The sequence below is a fragment of the Gossypium raimondii genome, chromosome 6, assembly GCF_025698545.1.
Source record: "Gossypium raimondii isolate GPD5lz chromosome 6, ASM2569854v1, whole genome shotgun sequence".
NCBI classification, from domain to species: domain Eukaryota; kingdom Viridiplantae; phylum Streptophyta; class Magnoliopsida; order Malvales; family Malvaceae; genus Gossypium; species Gossypium raimondii.
In genome coordinates, this window is record NC_068570.1 from 15,711,286 (window position 1) to 15,730,188 (window position 18,903).

General features: G+C 31.2%; 2 long non-coding RNA genes across 8 annotated transcripts in view; both read left to right on the forward strand.

The window, feature by feature from the left end:
* The first annotated feature begins 1,287 nt into the window (after positions 1-1,287).
* Positions 1,288-18,903, forward strand: part of LOC105773776 (uncharacterized) — a 33,304-nt gene continuing 15,688 nt past the window's right edge. The window contains exons 1-5 of one of the 7 annotated variants that reach the window (XR_001127157.2): positions 1,294-1,540; positions 1,726-1,986; positions 2,060-2,610; positions 2,712-2,836; positions 17,543-17,791. This is a non-coding gene — a long non-coding RNA (uncharacterized LOC105773776). Of the gene's footprint in view, positions 1,541-1,725; positions 1,987-2,059; positions 2,837-4,034; positions 4,293-15,723; positions 16,359-17,542; positions 17,792-18,903 lie in introns of those variants that run through there. The other 6 variants (XR_008196800.1, XR_008196801.1, XR_008196797.1 and 3 more) reach the window with 6 other exon arrangements.
* On the forward strand, positions 17,848-18,828 carry LOC128041863 (uncharacterized). Its single transcript, XR_008196802.1, has 2 exons — positions 17,848-17,992; positions 18,303-18,828. It is a non-coding gene; the product is annotated as an uncharacterized LOC128041863 (long non-coding RNA).

Consider the following 18,903-nt stretch of genomic DNA (forward strand, 5'->3'; position numbering starts at 1 on the left):
AAATAAGTTATGTAGATACTTCTTGACCATAATTTTTATAAATAAATATATGATACTATAACACTTTTATAACATGTAATTTATTTTTATAATAATTTTTACCATGATTTTAGAAAAAATATAGGATTTAAATAATATAAATTTTTGTTATAGCTTTATAAAATAAAAATTATAATATAATTTTATAGGTTATAATATAATAAATTTTTGTCATAATCATTCCAAATATTCGTATGTGTTCATGCTTATAATATAATTTTATAACTTATATAAAAATAATTTTTAAAATTAGATTTGAGTATAAATACTCTAATTCTCACCTTCCCTAATAATTGGAAAGTGTAATTAGGATACTCCAATTACACCCAATTTAGTGACATCTATTAATTACAATAATTACCCAAATATGTCATCTTTATCTAGTTACAAGCAATTACACTCAAATCTAATTATAAGATGACTTTCTAAACACTAAAATATAATTTATAAGTGGTTAAAATCAAATTAATTTAGTGAATCGATCGATCATTGAAATTAATTCAATCGAGATCGTTAAAATTTTAATTATTAATTAATTCAGTTCAAAAGTGATTAATTAATCGATTCACGAAGCTAATAAAATAAATATTATATGGCACATACATGTAAGTCAAATATATATTAATCCAATGCATGTGATGTAATTGTCTAATGGAAAAAACTATTATGAATTTAATTAAAATTAAATATATATCTATACTCTGTTATTTCAAAATATATATTATTTTCTTAGTGGTTTTAATTTAGTCTTCTCATTGTGTTATTTGGTTTATTCTTTTTCATGTTTTAAACTAAAAAAATCGTTATAATTATTGTCATGTTTTAAACTTAAAATATGTTACAAATTTCGATTAATTCAAAAATCAACCAAATTAATGAAAGTTAATTGTTCAATTAACGCTTAATTTAAATATTGTATGGGTTTTAATAAAAATCTAAGTTAATATGTTAAGAGTTTTAAATTTTAATTATTAATAATTTAATTTAGTTATTTACTTAATTAACAACTTAAATACCCTTAAATATTATACTCATAAAATTTAAAATTTTGTATTTTAAAAACATGGCATGATGATTTATTTAACTGTCCAATTTTATAAAAAAAAATTATTTTAGCCTTCTATTTTTTTTATTAAAATACTGGGTTGTATTTAAAAAGGAAAAAGACCAAAGTAGTAAAGCCTAATAACAGAGCACGAGCCAGTCCTCAAAAACAAAGACTAAAGGCCTACCAAAATTCAAAGAAAAAGAAACAGTAAACTAAACGACAATAAAACAACAACCCAGCCATATGAGTTGTCTTTTTCTAGATTATTCTATAGAAAATATCTGCATCCCAAACGACCAGCTCTTAGAGAAGACAAACAGACAGAGAAATGGATCCAACATCTTCTCATACTCCACATAACCACTTGATGATTCTGTTTCGGTGTAAGCTTCATCTTCATCCCTGATCGACTTCCGATTCAGTTAGATCTTGACCAACATTTTCATGAACAAGGTACGCATTTTTACCCTTTTTAGCCCTTCAGATGCCAAATTGTGTGCTGATTTGTTTGCTGCTTGCCTTGCATGTTGGAACTTGCATTCATAAAAAGCCGCATTATGTTCTTTAATATCATGAATATATGGTCCAATTGTCAATTTGTCTCTATATGGATTTTTAACTTTCTTGATTACCGTCAGGGAGTCGCCCTCAATTTCAACATATTTCATCCCCAAATCTCTACCCACAGTAACCGCCTGCAGACATGTAATGGCTTCAGCTGCGAATCCGGAAGGAATGTTGTCGTGGGCCATTTTTTTTAGGCCAAAACATCTCTTTTAAAATTCCTAACTACGATTCCCGAGCATGATCTGTTTTTACTGTTATCAAAAGCAGCATCAAAGTTTATTTTAAAGAAGCCTTGTTTCAGAGGTCTCCATAAATCAGAGTCCGGACTTAAGGTAAGATGTTTTCTATCAGTATCTTTTAGGTCCTGTATATACTGTAATATGAACTTCGTTGTTTCTGCTCCAGATCTCTTATGTCCTTCATGAATCCATTGATTTCTAGCGGATCAGATAGCCCAAATGGCGTAGACAAAGATTCGACATCCATCTGTCTTACTGTTTAACAAGACCCAGGTAAACCGTTCCATAAACTCCATTTGGGATATATCATGAGACCAGGCATACTCTAATTTTTCCCATGTTTCCTTTGTAACAACACAATCGCGAAAAATGTGTTCCCTAGTTTCCAGCCCTTGCATGCATCTTGGACAGACAACTTCATTAGTTAATCTTTTTATTCTTAGATTCACTAGTGTAGGAAGATAGTTGAGAGTGACTCTCCAAGCTGTAATAATTAATTTGGAAGCGAGGTCACTATTCCACAGCTTCTTGTAGCATTTATTATTTTCAATCAGGTTGTAACTATTAATATTTTGAGCATTACCTTGTAATAGTAACTTTTATCCACTACGCACGGTATACTCGCCGAATGATTCACCTCTCCGTACTAGAAAATCATCATGAGGAAGATGAGCCAGTGGAATTTGCAGAATCTTTTGAGCATCATCTTTAGAAAATGTGTTCAAAATCCACTCAGTTCTCCATGATCTAGTAGTACTGTCAATAAGATCCGTAACCCTTATAATATTCTGCCTACTAACCATTTGTCTGGTCAACAGGCCTTCAACATTCAAAACCTAAACATCGTCCTCGACTCTAATGTCACGACCAGTGCCCACCCTCCAGTACAGTCCAGATAGCAGGAGTCCTTTCGCAGCCCATATACTTTTCCAAGTATATGAAGGTAAGTTCCCTAACCCTGAATTTAAGAAATTAGAATTTAGATGATATTTGGCTTTCAACGTTCGTGCTAAAAGGGACTTGGGATTGTCAATTAATCTCTAGCCTTGCTTTGCGAGAAGGGTCAAATTAAATTTTGCTAAATTACGATAACCAAGACCACCACACTACTTTAATTTGAATAATTTGCTCCATGAACACCAATGGATCCCACATCTCTCATAACCCTTTTGCCACCAAAAATTTGCTATAATTTGTTCCATCTCTTTGCATATTGATTTCGGTAATAGAAAGCATGTCATTGTGTATGTTGGGATTGCTTGTAAAACAGCTTTTATGAAAACCTCTTTTACTCCTCGCGATAATAAACGTGTACTCCAACTATCGATCTTCATCTTTATGCGATCCTTTAAGTGTTGGAATGCCAGACGTTTCTTCTCGCCCACCATATTTGGCAGACCCAAGTATTTCTCGGAATTGTTGGACCTTTTGACCCCCAACCTATTTGAAATGGTAACACGGATTGTATCAATGGTATTTGAACTGAAAAACACAGTCGACTTCCCATAATTGACACATTGGCCTGAGCAAACTTCGTACTCTTTTAGAACCTTTTCGAACGTCGTAGTACCTTTATCAGTCGTTTCCCTAAATAAAATACAGTCATCAGTAAAAAGGTGGGAAATCTCAGGCCCCCTTCTGCTTGCCTTAACCCCTCTCAAACTCCCTTCCTCATTTGCGAGCCTTAATAGAGTTGAAAGCCCTTCACTACAAATGAGAAATAAGAAAGGGCTTAAAGGATCACATTGACGCAAAACCTCTTTCTGGGGTAAAGACCATCCCTGGCACACCATTTAAAATAATCGAATACGAAACAGTGTTAATACAGTGTATGATAAGATCAATCCACAAATCATCAAAACCCATTTTGGTCATCATTTGTTTCAAAAACTCTCATTCCACCTGATCGTATGCCTTGCTCATGTCGGTCTTAAGTGCCATAAGACTTTTTTCCCCACCCTTTTATTTCGTAAGGTATGAAGAATTTCATAGGCAAGAAGTACGTTATCAGTTATTAATTTTTCGTTACGAACGCACTTTAAGCTGAATCGATACAAAGATCAAGTACTTTCTAAAATTTATTTGATATAGTTTTTGAGATGATTTTATAGAACACCGTGCAGAAACTAATTGGTCTAAAGTTTGTAGGGTTTTTCAGATGGGCATTCTTTGGAAGCAACATAATATCTGTGTGATTCAAAGGTTTTACAGACTTACCTTTATTAAGGACCTCCAAGTAGAAATTGCTTACCTCCCTCCCCACAATGTGCCGAAATTTCTGGAAGAAAATGGTTGGAAATCTATTAGGTCCGAAAGCTTTGGTCGGCCCTATACTGTTGAGCGCTTCAACCATTTCTTCCTCTTTATATTTTGTTATTAATAACTAATTCATATTTTCATCGATACACCGTTTAACACCCGAGAGGAGATGATTTATGTCGTCGACCCACTTGATTGGAAAAGCCCCATAAAATAATCTCTTACGATATTCTCCATATCTTTGTCTTCTGTTTTAAGAATACCATCAATATTTTTTAATCCTCGTATTTTATTCGTCATATGTCTTTGAGATGCTTTGCTATGAAAGAAAGTCGTATTTTATCCCCTTGGCACAACCAATTAGCTCTGGCTCTCTGTTCTCAATACATTTCCTCCTCCATCTCCCAATTTAATTCCAATTTCATATAAATTATTTCAGCTAAAGTATCATCATCCTTAATCATGCCATCAAGTTCAACCAATCTTTTCCGAAGATTCTTCGTTCTCTTATCGCGATCTCCCTTGATATTTTCCCCCATCTCTGTAGACCAACCCGAATATATTCTAATTTATCCAAAACATCTCTTGACTTTTTATCCCATAGTTTCTTAAAAACTTCTTCACATGAATCCGCAAGTATCCACCAAGACTCGAATTTAAACTGGTTTCTCCCAAAGTGTTTTACATTTGTCTCTGTTTGAATGAAAATTGGGCAGTGATCGGAGAAACAGTGAGGGGGATGTTGTACCGAAAAATTAGTAAACAAATTTAACCACTTAATATTTGCCACTCCTCTATCGAGTCTTTCTATAATATTTGTATCCGCAAAATTTCCCCTTTTTCCAAGTGAACTTCTGTCCCATGAAACCCATATCAATCAAATCACAATCTGCCAAAGCTTTCCAAAACTCCCCCGTTTGCCTTTCGTCTTTTGTTGCCCCTCCTATTTTCTCATGTGCATACATAATCTCGTTAATATCCCCACAAACACACCATGGCAATGAACATGTGCTTCGTAACCTTTGAAGAAGATTCCAAGATTCTTATCGATTGGATTGTCTTGGGTTTCCATAAAAACCAATAAACCTCTATTTGTTTGAGTCGTCTTCTTCACTAATTTCTACAGCAATGTGGTTATTTGAATATCTGCAAACTTGGATCAAATAATACCCATTCCAGGCAACGTTTAATCCTTCTCGCGAACTAGAAGCTAAAACATCCAACCCATTATGAAAACCACAGCGTTTTCGAACACATTCCATTCGAGTGTGATCCAATTTGTCTCCATTAAGAAGACCCGTTGAGGTTTGTAAAGCTTCAACGTGTGTTGAAGCCTCCTAGTAGCCCGAGGATTCCCCAATCCCCAGACATTCCAACATAAAAGCTTCATTGTTTCCGGTCGGCTTGCAATTTGGCAGTCGCCGATATAATTTGTGAAGAATCTAAGTCATCCTTCGAAATAGGCCACGAAGGCTCAATTATTGTGAGAACTTCAGAATATTCACTGTCAGATTTTACTCTTTTCGCTATGTCTTCAACAGAGGAATATGGTTCAATATCATCTGACTCCTCTTGATTAAATTTTCACTTTCCCATTATCATCTTAGACATGTTTGTTTCGAATATATCTCTATTGACTAAGCGGCGCCAACTTATTTTTTGTGACCCAATTTTTAGGCCCCTATTAAATTGGTAGACCCCTCCAGCTCAGAGTTTCCTTTTAAATTTTCTATATCAACATATTAATTCTTGTTAGACTTATCTTTGACGTCTATAGGCGTAATTTGAGGAGATAAATTAGCTTTGATATCCCTATAATTTTGCCAAATTTTCACAGTTTCAAAAAAAGTAAAATTCTTCTCAGAGTAACCTTCCTTCGTCGTCTGATGTATTGTTTCGTAGAATCTAGTGAAAAACCTTTATCTCTACTCGTTGCTTCCATACCTGTGTAATAATATTGTTTCATTGTTCTTTTCATCAAGGAACCAAACAATAAACTTTCTTTTCCTATTATGGATGATTCAACCTTGAGCGCTAATGAATAAGGTAGATCATCTTCTGCCTTAACTCGATCTCCAGACGGCATCTATGTACAATCCTTAACCCCACAACCTAATCGGCCACACCCAAAACAAAAAGTCGGGAGATTCTCATATTTGAAAGAGAGCCAGATTTTTCATTGTCTATTCATAGAAACAAAAATACCTCTTCGTAACAGTTTTTAAACATCCAAATTAACTCTAATTCAGCAAAACTCTGTAACACCCCCTAACTCCAAACCGTCGTCGAAATAGGGTTACGAGGCATTACAGAACATATCGGTCAATTTATGAGCAATTCACAAGTAAATAACAAACATATAAAAATTAAAATCATAAAATCCCTTTTAATGGACCTTCGAAGTTAAATCACATATTAATAATGGAACGGGACTTGTTCGATTACTCCAATTTTTTTTTTAAAATTCAATATAACCCATTTATAAACATCTAACCTTCCCTGCAATTTTCAAACAACAACCAATCCAAAACCAATGGCACAACCAAAAACAATATAAACTCAAATATACTTAAATCATGACCAATTCATTAACATAGTAATTTAATAACTAAACATTCATAATATCATTCAAAATTAACTAATAACTTCATTCATTTTCCATTCTAACTTAATGACAAATTATATAATATAATCTTTACCATTTTATTAAACTAATATCAAAATATGGTATAACATTTTTTTACAACCAACATTACAATCACATCTATATAACCTATACAACTCCTAGTACATGCCACTTTCAAATAAAGGAGAAAACATCACCAAAATTTATGGTGGAGTCGGGATTGTTCTGGATATTGAACCGAGACTCTGGACTTCTTTCAACCTGCGCACAGAAACAACCGTACGCTGAGTATTTTATACTCAATGGTATTACCATAATTCAAACTGTAATAACCATAATAAAATATAAATATCAAGTATATAACAATTGATTTTCTCTTACATTAATTCATTCTTAAACTATATTATTATTAACAATACACTTTTAACTATGCATCAACTTTTAATCATATGTCATAACTTTAATTACCTTTACTACATGAACATTTAGTTCATGTTTTCCATTTCCAATTTCAATTTCAATCCACAATTCATTTTTTTCTCTCATTTCTTTCAATATTTTCAATAATACGATCAATCATGTTCATATAATTTCCTCATTTCAGTTATTCACCCTATTAACAATCTGGACTTTGACAGATACATAGATTCCAACCCAAATACACCAGTACGGCACATTGTGCCTAAAATGGTACATAGTACCTGATCAATATATGACTCATAAGTGCCTGAAACGACACACGAGGTGCTTGAAATACGACACATAAAGTGCCTGATCAGCAAAGCCGATAAATCTCGTACTCTTCCAAATCCTATGGCATGCCAACTGAGAAAAATATAATATCGGTAATGACAATATATCGCAAAGAAAAAGAAATAGAAAAATAAAGTACACACAGATTTTACGTGGAAACCCTTTCGGGAAAAAACCATTGGCAAAGGAGAAGAAAATTCACTATGTTGAATTCGAATTAATTACAAGAGGAGTAGACTATGCCTATTTATAGGCTTGTAAACCTTATTCTAATAGGAGTGAAACTCCTTATTCTAATAATATCAAATAGATGGAGTTTAATAAGGTTTAAAAAATCTTATTCTAAAATAAAATAAAAGAAGTATAATTCTATGGGGATTTTACTTTTATTTTATTTTACCACAGTATTTAATTTAAATAAGGATTTGGGTCACTTAATTTTAACACCAACTATATCTGACTTAACCCGACTAGTTAATAGGGCATTCCAAATCTCAATTAAAACTCAATTCAGTCACAATTTCTCACATTTTCAATTGAATCATTTTCCACTTTTCAATCAATTTTCAATTCACATATTCCTAATTCAATACACTTTCTCAATTCAATGTGCATTTCAGTTATTCACATATAATCGCTATTCAATTTTCACTTTTATTTCAAGAGTTCATTTTCAATATCAATTTTAATTTTCCATTCACTAATCAAAACACAATTCAATACCAACACATACTTTTCTCATTCAATTTAATTTTCCAAATTCAATTCATTAAAGTCACTTACCTTATTATTTGCTTACCATACACATAATTTAAATTTAACATTAAATAATAAATAATTTGAATTATAGTAATACAAATCCGAATTTGCTCGATTATTCCTCAATAATCTTCTCCTTTCCTTTGTGTGTCGATGCCTCGAGTTCCTTGTTAGCTACGAAAATAATAATAATTTACACTATTAATTACAATATTAATTTATAATAATAATAGAATTTCTATCTAATTTATACTTTAATTCCAATTTAATCCTAACTAAATTTATTTACTTTTCTAATTTAATTCACACTCTATTTCTATTCAAATTTCTTCCAAACTCAAATTTATCTACTAAATTTTCAGCACATTTCACTAATTCGAATTTTCCTCAATTTAGTCCCTACAACATAAAACTTATAGCTTACTTTACAATTTAATCCTTTTATCAATTCTAACTAGAAATTCTATCAATCAAACCCTAATTCAACAATTTGTTCAACATGAATCATGTTCAAAATCTAAGAACTTTCAAAATTTTAACTTAAATTCAACAAAACTTTGTTCTTCTAAGAACTTTCAAAATTTTAACTTAAATTCAACAAAACTTTGTTCTAAGACTTCTAAAACATCAAAATTAAAAGAAAGGACTTGATTGAGTTACCAAAGTAAAGCTTAAAGCCTCAAACCCTAGTTTTTCTTTTTATTTTTCTTTTTCTCCTTTCTCCTGCTCTGTTTCGAAATGTTCTCTACTTCTTTCTCCTTTGTTTTTCTTTTTTTTTTGTTTTTATTTCTTTACTTTCTTTTATTTACTTTATTTTTTAATTATAATAATATAATAATATATTTACTTAATTAATAAGCAATACATATTTTATTATTAAATACATGTTTATTATTACACATGTATTTACCAACACCACCCACTTATCTATTATCATCACCATACATTTGTCTTTATTTAATTTATTTTCTTAATATAATAATAATTATTTTAAATTAATTTAACATAATTTATATCTAAATAATAAATTTTATAATTAAAATATAAGATTTTTATTACATATATGCCACCTCATTTCTTGTTAATGGCTTAATTGCCATTTTAATCCTTTTTATTTTCTATTAATCTATAATTTAACTTTTACCCCTAATTCAATTTAGTCATTTTTCCTAATTTCTCTTAATTAAACTAAATTCATCTAATTGAAACTTAATTAGACACGTTACTAGACTCATAAATACTCCTAATAATTATTTATGGACTCGGTTTACTAAGACGGAGGCCTGATATTGCACTTTTTCGATGCCCATGAATTTTGGGTCATTACAAACTCACCTTTAATCTCTGGTCGAATTATACCCCCAAAAGTGGATCCAACAGCATGCATCAAGTCCTTCTTATCACATTCGGGTGGACACGGGCCAAAATTAAGCCAAAACGGAGAATAAATTAGTTGAATCTTGTTTCGCTCAATCGACTTCAATAGCCGATCGAAAATAGTTAATTGTTTTCGAAAAAACCATGGATGCCCTTCCATAATATGCTCAAAATCATTCTCATCTTCGAAAGATATTATGAACAAGTTCTGCCCTGCAACAAGGATCTCAAACTTCTTTTTTGTTTTGTAAATGCTTCTCAATTGTGCTCTCAGACCGTCCGGATTGTAGGTTTTCCTCGTCCAAACAGAGCAGATCAGCGTTGGATTTTCAGATGGAACTACTAATGAACTTTTCACCGTTAGTTAGATCAACTCTTCTTCGAGGAGGCTAACTCATTCCTATCTTCCATATCCCTGAAGTCACCATTCGTCTTCTTCAAAACCACAGTATCCACTGTCTCTTTGGGAGACCTAAGAGAGCACTATTGACTTCTTAAGTGGAATGCTTTTAGCCCTCTATTTAATCTTTCATCTTTTTTAGCCTTTAAACTTGTACTTTTTGTCAAATTACCTAAAAATAGATGAAAAAGTTAATGCATTTTAACTTTATTGATGTGAAATATACCATGACTGCCACATGGATGACATATAAACATTGAATTAATTTTTAAAAAATTAAAAATTAAAAATTTCAAAAATATTTTTTAATATTTTTAAAATTTTAAAAATTAATTAAATATTGACATATCATCCACGTGACAATCCATATATATGTCACATCAACAAAAGTTAAGAAATGTTAACTTTTCTATGCATTTTGGGGTGATTTGACAAAAAATGTAAGTTTAATGGCTAAAAGAGGCAAAAAAATGTGTTACACTCGAACCTACGTCCTCCTACACTAGCAATAATGTCAATATTAATCGAGCTAAAACTCAATCAACAAAGAATGTAATTGTTAATAAAGAAGTTTTTAGAGATTAATATGTCTGAGTCCCACCAAACGTGAATAAACTTGTCCATAAATTGAGTAGCACGTCTATCTAAGTTGAGCTTAATCAAAAATTTTCATGCTTCAAATCAATTTGATTTGATTTAAATAAGAAAAAATATATTTAAAGTTAATTATTTTTAAATACTTTAAATAATAAAATGGGCTGCCAAGTAGCACCAAAACGGATTTGTGCTTGAAATCGTTTTGAAACTAGCTACTGTGGTGGGACAACTCTTGCGTTTGGTTCGCTGTATTGGATTAGAGGTGTATTGGATTAGAGGTGTATTGGATTAGAGGTGTAATAGCAAATCAACTGTTTGGTTGAATGTAATGGAATAGAGGCGTAATAGTAATCTTGTGTTTGGTTGAATGAAATAGAGGTGTAATAGCATAATGGAAAAAACTAAAATGACTAGAATACCCTTAGCATAAATTTGTTTTGGTAAATGATTATTGTTATTGTTATTTAAATTTTAATAAGATTATTATTATCAATACTAAATATTTTAATCATATTTAAACATAATTATTATTAAACCCATTTTAATTAAAATATATAATTTCATAAAATTCTTAATAATTAGCGAAATTTGTTTTGGTAATTATTGTTATTGTTATTTAAATTTTAATAAGATTATTAATATCAATAATAAATAATTTAATCATATTTAAACATAATTATTATTAAATATATTATAATTAAAATATATAATTTAATAAAATTCTTAATAATAATATTCTTATATGAATTTACTCAAATCATAATATATGATCTTGTAAAATATAAATTAACATAATTATTATTAAATATATTATAATTAAAATATATAATTTCATAAAATTCTTAATAATTAATATTCTTATATGAATTTACTCAAATCATAATATATGATCTTGTAAAATATAAATTAACATAATTATTATTAAATATATTATAATTAAAATATATAATTTAATAAAATTCTTAATAATTAATATTCTTATATGAATTTACTCAAATCATAATATATGATACTATAAATGAAAATTTGAAATAATTAATATTAAATATATTTTATTTAAAATATATGATTTAATAAAATTTAAAATAATTATAACTAATAAATTATATTTTATGAATTTGTATAATTTAAAATAATAATAATTACATATAATTTAATAATTAATATTAAATTTCATAAAATTCTTGATAATAAATTTTCTTATATGAATTTATACAATTTAAAATAATTAATATTAAATATAATTTAACAGTGATATATAATTTCATAAAATTCTTAATAATAAAATGTTCTTATATGAATTTACTAAAATCAATATATAACTTGAGAATTATATTCGCATAAACATAATTAATTTATATTAAGAAAAGGTTAGATGAAAATGAATTGTACATCATAATCCATATGTTATATAGTTTTACAACATCAAAAGTTTGAACATTGATATTTAATAGTGAGAAAAATCTTGACCCATTCCAATCGGACAACAGAGGGTAAACTAAAGAAAGCGATCATTTGAGTTGGATGATCGAATTTTACTCAAAGCATCATACTGCGATCGTCGGTTAAACCTTCAATTGACCATAAGGTGAATATAAATTTGAAGCTTTCTTCCATCTTTTCCTCCGACTTCTTTGAACTACCACCTCGGAGGCCATAGTCCTACTGATTTGATCGCCAACGGCCTGGATTTTTTCCCCCAACAAAGTGGCAGCCTCCTCAAATGAAGAATACACATTATCACGAGCATCAGATTTCTTCTTTCTCTTGTTTGAAGATGAGGAACCCCTTGGTCTCTATCTCCTCGCGGATCTGCATGCGAAACATCCATGTCGTTTAAAGAGACGTCGACTTGCGATCATAGAATGTGTTTCTCTCTTCATTCATATCGTAGTACGTTCATCCTCGGCATGTATTTCTTCAAGAACATCAAGAATTTGTTAAGCGTCTTTCCCAGTCGCCCGATCTCTTGCGTATATCGCAGTAAGCTGGTTGTAGTAAGGGAAAGAACGATGTCTGAACTGAGAGGCTTCTTTGTGACTCTAAAAAAAATGAGGAAATCATATTAGTTATAAGTTTTGTAAAAAAACAAATAAATACTTGAAATACATTTTACCTTTACATAGGATTCCCAAACTGCATCTTCAGCAACAACGAGCTGCCTATGCTCGTCCCAACCAAAATCACTGTTGTTTTGGCCATTAAGCATGTCGTAGACGACTGACCATTCCCTTTTTAGGCACCTAATCCGAGATTCAATATTTGGTTTCGCCTTCAATATTGCTCTTGGTAAAGCCTTTTCTAGCATTTTCTCTAGCTCGTTCAAATAACCGGCTTTGAACCCGGTATCAGCATTAAATGTTCCTACATTGTGCAAATCCACCATGCAAGAAACCAAGGCTGCATCCTCTTCTGGAACCCATTTTCTTTTGCTTCCTCGAGAAGCTTGAGAAGAAGCACCCGTTGATGGAACACCTGACATATTGTTCTTAAGAAAAAAAAATAAATTAACATTATTTACTATTTTGAATATCATGAATCAAAAGGTGAACAGTTTATAATATTATATCGGTAGTTCAATACTAAATTTAAATTTATAACACATCTTTGAATGAAAAGATAATTAAATTATAATTCAACAAAGTTTAGTACAATCTGAATTTTAATCAAAGACCACCAAAGTTTCATAAACTAGATACATAAAATAACATCAACAAATCAATTCAAACTCAATTTGTCCCTAAACCTAACTAATTTCTAGATGCTTGCCATTCATCGAACATTTGGTTGGCTAGTTCCATCCTCCAAGTAGCCCAAGCATCCGATGGATGAATATTTGTGATATTCGGTTCATCGTCATCCACCACATTAGTAGGTAATTCTTCTCCCACTTCCGCTTCGATGGGATCAATACTCATATGGGTTCGAATAAAATTATGGAGCAAACATGCAATAATAATTTTATTGTGCACCCTTACAGGATAAAACGATGGACTCCTAAGTATTCCCCATCTAAGTTTTAATAAGCCAAAGCATCTTTCAATGACATTACGTGCTGAGGCATGTTTCATATTAAAAAACTCTTGCGGAGAACTTGGCTGGTAACCCTGACGCCACTCGTTCAGATGATATCGCTGTCCTCTAAATAGTGCAAGAAATCCCTCATAATTTGTGTATTCAGCATCAACTAAATAATAACAACCTATAAAATAAATTTTTATAAAAATGATTAATTCAGCAAACAAAGTTTTATATTATAATTAAAATAATTCAAATTCCTCTAGCTATACACTGTACCATGAGGAACTTTTAGTCCATGCCTTCTACTAATGGCATCTCGAAGCACCCATCCATCGGCAACTGAACCTTCCCAACCAAGAAGAACATAAACAAATTGCATCTCAGGTGTACAAACACCTAGCATATTTGTTGCTATGTCACCTTTTCGGGTTCGATATCTAGGTTTATCAACTGTTGGCACCCTAATCTTGATGTGGGTTCCATCAAGAGCACCTAAGCAATTCTATTTCACATGATATAAAACCTTGAGTTAGAATACTAATTTAAATCTAAGTCAACAAAATGTTGTACAAGCTATATATAAAACTCAGTCTAATACCTTAAACCATTTCCACCTTGTGTCAGAAGACTTCGGATGTAATTGGCTCGGCTTTTAAATAAGACATCTTGTAAGCGTATGACAGCATTTAAAACACTATGAAATGCTCTGCTTACAGTTTCCCCGGACCTTCTAAAGTGATGCTTGATAACTCGCTTTTTAAGGTGATGGGAGATGATATGTAAAAACATTGCTACTTGCTCATCAACAAGCATGAACCTTGACGACTTCAATCCCTCTATCGATTCTAACATCTCACATAGTTTAAAAAAGGCAGTTCTATTCATCCTAACTTGTTCAACGTCACTAGCATATACAAGCCTCTTCACATAATCCCGTTGTGCATAAAAATCTACGGTATAGGACCTAATCCTTGGTCTATAAGTATGTAGGCTAAGGCTGGCACCCATTCTAAATAAGAACCAAATCGCGATTCTACAGATTTCCAACCAAATTGTCAATGCAGCACCGATTCTTTTACACCTCACACTTTGTGTAATTAAGGGCAAACGAGCCATTACTGCACCATATTAAAATTAGAACTCAGTATCAATCCCCTCACACTTTAGAGATGCAAATTTATTAAAATAAATATCATATAAGATATCTTTTTCAATTAATAAAATAGATAATTCATTCAATTTTTGTTGAGATATTGTTAATCTTCAGTAAGATTTTATCAATTGTTGAGATATTGTTGAGATATTGTCATTTTATAATTTGATAATTTATTTGAAAATAATATTATAAACAATTTGAATTAAATAAGGAATTTGAATATTATTAATTTAATAACAATCATATAAGCATCGAAATTGGAACTTGATTGATTGTTTATATAAGTACCTAATTATATTTTAATTAAAATATGAAGATTTAATCTTAAATTTGGATATTATATAAGCATCGAAATTGGAACTTGATTGATTGTTTATATAAGTATCAAATTATATTTTAATTAAAATATGCGATTTAATCTTAAATTTGGATATTATATAAGCATCGAAATTGGAACTTGATTGATTGTTTATACATAATTTAAAAATAGAGATTATTATATAAAAAGCCTTGTAAATTAATTCAATAATTATTTGAGTCTTTAATAAGACATTACGTAATTATATTCTATCCAATAATTGAAGCGGAGTGTATTGAAGGATGTTTTATTAGATGGGGCTATCGAAGTAGGCTTTCTTATTTCTTCTAAGGGAGCTTATAATCTTAGAACCATGGAAGAATGATTGAAATGACAATAGGTAATTATTTTGGCAACTTGGAGTGCTGCTGGTTTTATGTTCTGGTAATGTAATTTTTTATGGTAGAGTTAACAATCTTGCCAGTATCATATTAGAGAGAATTAAGTTAAAAGGCTCATAGTTCTTCAATACTAATCTCGAATGATAAAAAAATCAAATAATTTAATTGCAAAAAAACTTACAGTGACTCAGTGAGTACAAGAGGCTTAGTTATGGGTGGAGCAAGCAAGCCAAGGGCTAAGGGAGTAGTGCTAGTGGCCGGAGGCGAAGCAAGCAAGGGAGGTTGGGACTAACAGGTGAAAATAAAAATACAATTTCAATAAAAATACAATTTCAATAATAAAAAAAGAAGAAGAAAAAGTAAAGCAATACGTTTGAAGAAGTAAAACAACATGCCCATAACATAACGAATAAGAAACACATAAATAACATAACCCAACAAAGAAGAAAAGGCTAAATAGGAATATTTCATGATGTGTCATAGTAGATGACTAGCACTTCGAATTTAAAGGGGATATTAAATGACAACAATTCACCATTCACTTTAGCATACTTTAAATGACAACAAAATCAGTCGCTCGCAAAATAAAACCAATCAAATGCATTGCAAATAACTTCAATTAACACCAAGTGCTTTCTTTTACACAACAAATCAATAAAAACAACAGAAGAACACATGCAACCCCAAATCCCCCTTAAAAACGCATCTTTTCCTTTGATTAATTAATGCTTTTAACAATTTAAACCCAAAATGAAACAACTTCCAATTCCCTGTTAGAACGAACCAACAAAGCCTATATACTTAATCATGAAGTAAAAAAAAAAAGAAATCACCCACTAATAAAAACATAAAGGTCTTTTTTTAAAATGGTGCAATATAAAACCATAAGAGCTAAAAACCTCAGTAAATGAATGATATTAAGTTATTAACATACAAGGAATTAGAGACTAGAAACTCAATCACTGGAACCAGTGTGCAAATTTCTCTTTCCCTCCACCTCTCTCAAACTCACTAAGGAATGCATATTTCTCGCTGCATGCGATCCCATTATCATTATGCAACATATATATATATATAAACCTCACTACCAACTAAAATTGAAAAGAGCACGAACAACATATGTATATCGACTCTCCTACACATTTTCGCCAAAAAATACATTTTATGATATCAACAGATTATGCAAACCAAATTTATTTTAGTAACTTTACATGATATCATAGGTTTCTACATGTGTCTGTGGCTGGTTAAACTATTTGTTTCAAAGAAAAGTTATTTCCTTTTGCTTAGAGTTGAAACACAAAAAAGGGCAACTAATAAATGTATGTCCTAATTTCATCGGAGGAAATTTTGACAATGTTTTAGGACAGACATGCCTATGAAAAACAAACATAGGCAAAAAATACAGCTGAATAAATGCAAATTATCAATTCTGTCTCAATCAATTGGGGCATGATCCAGAATTGAAAACCAATAAAGCACATATTTGAATCAACATGCAGTGGCATCTATGCCAACACTTCATAACCACTCAACCACTCAACCATTTTGCTTATATCTAATGAAAATGCTAATCAGCCTCGAGACAATAGATTGAAAGAATAACATCATGAAAACAAATGCAAAACCAACCTTACAAATCAAAAGGTCTTCTGTCTTTAAAGAATTTTCCTTCTAGCTCCTCCTGAAAGGAAATAAGATAACTTTCTCACACTCAGGACGGAAGGTAAACAAGAAGGCAATAAAATTAAGAGAAAAGCAACGTCTTAAAGACGAGTCATATAGCAATGAAGAGGCCCATAAGTGAAAGGGAGCAAAAGAGAAAAAGGGGATATAAACACAGAAGAAAGGCATGAAATTATTTTACATGCTTTCAGTCACAAATTATATTGCTAAAAATGCGAGAAAGTACAGTAATAAATTATAAATTCAAAAGTTCCATTTATAAATGTGAAACTGAAACCGCAATGATCAAGTAATCCTTTAATGGTATGCTGTGCAGATATTGTTTCCTAAGCTAGAGAAGTTGAAACTATCCTCAATTGGCATTGAAAGAATATGGCTTCCCAAGCATTTTGCTCAACTCAAAATTTGACAAGCTTGATCATTAAGGGTTGCGTCAACATAAAGCATGTGGTATCCGACTCCATGATTAAATATTTGCGTGACTCAAATGCTTGGAAGTAAGTGAATGCAAATGCATGCAGGAGATAATATCAATGGAGAAGCGGATCGAAGAAGCATTCTAAAGCAGAAGATTAATTTGCTTCCTCGATTGAACTCCTCAAATTGAAAGATCTTGAAACTCGTTGGATTTTTCCATGAAGATTATACTGTTGACTTCCCAGCCTTAAAGATTCTTGAGATAGAAAACAGTCCAGACTTGAAGGTATTCATCCATAAATCTATCGACAAAGATAACCCTATTGGTGGAGTTTTGTTCAACGAAAAGGTATTGTTTTAACGCGATGAATTGTACCTTATTTCCATTTCTCTTGTTATAATTAACTCTTCTAATCATTTTTCCACAGACATGAATCCGACATCAACTATATTACTTCATTAAATTCACCATCTCTAAACAACATAAATTCAAGGATTAACTAAACATAACAATAAAAAGAATTCAAAACCCCAAAAAGAACAAATCTTGCAGAGACCCAAAATTAAAAAAAAAAAGGAAACATGATTACATATGGCTTGTAAATTGAAGGTTTAGTTGACCTGTAATGAATATGGATTTCCTTTGAAATAAATTGAAGCCTTGAGTGGAGCCTGGAAAGAAGCAGAAATGGCGATAACTAGGTGCAGGCAAGGCAACCAAGAAGAGGAATAAATTAGGAGGAATGGAAAGCTTAAAAACCCAAAACACTAACCTGTAAATGACCAAATCCGGGCACAGTGTGATGAAGAAGAAGCTGTAATCAGAAAAGGGGAAACCGATTACATGCAGAATCAGCAGAGTGAAACAAATCTGGAGGGGATTAACTTACCAACAAGGAAATCGGCAGAGGCTAAGAAGGAACAGAAGAGAAACGGGGAAGCAGATGGGAGGGTATAACAGGGATGGTAAACCTATGCGGTGCCTAATCTGAGCAAATGGGGTGTATTAGAAATCGGTGAATTTCACCGATTAGGTTAGTATTGTATTACAGGCGTAATAGAAAAATCATGAACCAAACAACGGCATAGAGGCGTCTTAAGTGGGCCCCACCGATTATAGCCAATACACCCAACCAAACATGTTCTAAATGTGTGTTTCTATAATTTGTTCTGGATTTAAAATGACTCTTAAAAAGTTTATATAAAATAATTGTTACTTTGTAAAACAATAAAAAAATGATTTTTCTTTTTGTTATTTCT